Consider the following 3107-nt stretch of genomic DNA (forward strand, 5'->3'; position numbering starts at 1 on the left):
ATTTATTTCATCATCCTTTTCTTTAGTTATATCCCTTCTATGCCCTAAAGTGTTAATATATCAAGGGATTATGGTAAGAATAAGGAAATTATCTATCATCACGATTTAGCCAACTGTTATCACTCTTTATGTAGGAAAAAGATGAAATGGGACAACTATTGTTCCTCAACCAAGGGACAATGAAAAGGCAAGAAGCCAAGGATGGAGCGTGTAGTTATGGACAAAAGCAAAGCGAATCATAGGACTAGCGCAAGGAGGGAAAGATAACTAAAGTTAGAAGATTGCGCGAATCCCTCAGGATCTCTTGATCCTAAGGGATCGCTGTTACTATTTATCCTTTTTACCTCTCCACCATTATAAAAGGTAGTTATTGTAAGCAGAGTGGGGAGAGACATCATTCAAGAATTACTATTGTATTTGTAACATTGATCATCTAATCTTGCAATTAAAGCAGCGTGCGAATTGGCTGTAACTATTTTGCAATGATTAATATATAAAGCGGTTGTTGTTCCTTCTCATCTACTGAAGTAATCTAGTGGTGTTCACTAGCGGCTAAGGGCTCGGCCCTGGTGGTTTCACTTGATGTTCCTGTACCATTCTTTTATGAGTTCTGCCATGTGATGGTTTGGTTTGATTTCCACTTATTGTAATCGCATTGCTTTGATGTTTCGAGACTTAATGAAATTACTCTGTTTTACGTGCCACAGAAATATTGATTCCAGTTGTTATTATCTATGATATAATTATCTGCTTCAGTATCCTATTATTGTTGTTTTAGATTTAGTCATTTAGTTCAATGTTCTATTATTATTGTTTCCAATCCAGTTATTTAGTTGATTGTGCTATCTTGAGATTCTCTACTGTAAAGAGTATTGACTATTGTTGTCTATGCTCTCAGACCGAGATCCCTGCTGTTCAGATTAGAAATTGCATTTAGAAGATCAATCAGTTCAAAGAGAAATAAGTTATTGTTACTGTATTCTTGACTGCTACTTGAATGAACACATGATTTGGTTTCATTAGTGAATTGAGCTTTCTTTTAATTGTAATTAGAGTTCTCTAGCTGCATCCATTTACTCTTGTGTTTGAAAGATGCATTACTCTTGAGTAAACAGCCGCCACACACTATGTGCACTCTTGAAATAGAAAGTCTTACCTGGATTGATAAACTAATGTGAAGATAATTAGGAGTTTAAAAGACACCTTTTATCACTCAACATTTTGGCGTCGTTGCTGGGGATCGAACCTAGGTCACCCGCGTGATAGGCGGGAATACTCACCACTATACTACAACGACTATAGAAAGAACTATACTGCAATTTAGATGCATTACTCTTGAGTAAACAGCCGCCACATGTTGTGTACACTCTTGAAATAGAAAGTCTTACCTGGATTGATAAACTAATGTGAAGATAATTAGGAGTTAAAAAGACACCTTTTATCACTCAACATTTTGGCGCCATTGCCGGGGATCGAACCCGGGTCACCCGCGTGACAGGAGGGAATACTCACCACTATACTATAATTTATAAAGTGGTTGTTGTTCCTTCTCATCTATTGAAGTAATTCGGTGGTGTTCACTAGCGTTTAAGGGCCCGCACTGGTGGATTCACTTGCTGTTCCTGTACCATTATTTTATGAGTTCTGTCGTGTGATGGTTTGGTTTGATTTCCACTTATTGTAATCGCATCATCATCAATCCTAGAAATCGACTCGATGGACACCCATTAATTCTAGGTAGACCTTGGCTAGCAACTGCAGATGCTTACATTAGCTGTCGAACAGGCAGCATGACTATAGCAAGAGGAAGCAATGTAAAGAATTTAGCCTTATATCCTTTAGCTCAGCCAAGTTTAACAATAATCGAAACCAGAAAACAACTTGTATCATATATAATTGAAAACATTAGATCACCACTAACCATAGAAGATGCTCTCGAATTTAAAGATCAAATAGAAGGTGACATCATTAACACCTACATTAACCAACTAGAAGCCGGATCCCATTTAAAATGTCACATGATTGAAGCAGCATTCAATAGTAAAGTAGAAGAAGATCCCATAAAAGATATTAACAATCAATCAATACCAACCACCTTTGTTTATAACAACAAAACCATATAAATTGAGCTGAGAAAAACGTTGAATATTAACAAAAACTTAACAGCTGACCAAGAACAGAAACTTGTCCAACTCCTGAGAAAATATAAACAGGCCTTTGCATGGGATTACGTGGACATGAAAGGAATTGACCCCCAATTGTGTATGCAACATATCTATACAGAAAAGGATGCCAGACCCATTTGACAACCTCAACGGAGGTTGAATCCTCATCTTAAGGATGTTATTAAAGCTGAACTGCAAAAGCTTTTGGATGTAAACTTTATTTATCCCATATCTGACATCAAATGGGTCTCTCCATTAGTAGTGGTGCGGAAAAAGAATGAGAAGTGGCGGATATGTGTTGATTATAGAGAACTCAATAAAGCAACCCAGAAAGACCATTTCCCCCTTCCATTCATTGATCAAGTCTTGGACACACTAGCAGGAAAGAAATTATTTTCTTTCCTTGACAGCTTTAGCAGATACAATCAAATTTAGATTGCCCCTGAAGATTAGGGTAAAACTACCTTTACCTGCCCTTGGGGAACATTTGCTTATAGGGTCTTACCCTTCGGGCTGTGAAATGCACCTGCCACATTTCAAAGGGCTGTACTCAACATTTTTTCAGATTTAATAAATGAAGGGCTCAAAGTGTATATGGATGACTTCACACCTTATGGAGATGACTTCGAGCCAGCATTACAAACATTAGAAAAAGTGCTGCAAAGATGCATTGCCACCAAGCTCTGTTTAAGCCATGACAAATGTCATATGAGGATGACCAAGGGATTCATCTTGGGACATTATATCTCAGCAGTTGGAATATAGGTAGATCCAGCTAAAATTCAAATAATTCTTTAATACCTACCCCTTACACACAAATAGAGGTACGCAATTTTTTGGGATTTTCTGGTTACTATAGAAGATTTATAAAGAATTTCTCTTAGATTGCTGCACCATTATATGCACTAACATGAAATATTGATTTCATTTGGACAGATAAAT

General features: G+C 37.1%; 1 non-coding gene across 1 annotated transcript; it reads right to left on the reverse strand.

Annotated features, from left to right (window-relative positions):
• Nucleotides 1-1225: 1225 nt before the first annotated feature.
• TRNAD-AUC (transfer RNA aspartic acid (anticodon AUC)) lies at nt 1226-1297 on the reverse strand. The gene has a single exon. It is a non-coding gene; the product is annotated as a tRNA-Asp (tRNA).
• Between the last annotated feature and the right edge of the window lie 1810 nt (nt 1298-3107).

The sequence above is a fragment of the Pinus tabuliformis genome, chromosome 7 (genome assembly GCF_031772625.1).
Source record: "Pinus tabuliformis cultivar Carrire ecotype Pingquan chromosome 7, CPIR1, whole genome shotgun sequence".
Classification (NCBI taxonomy): domain Eukaryota; kingdom Viridiplantae; phylum Streptophyta; class Pinopsida; order Pinales; family Pinaceae; genus Pinus; species Pinus tabuliformis.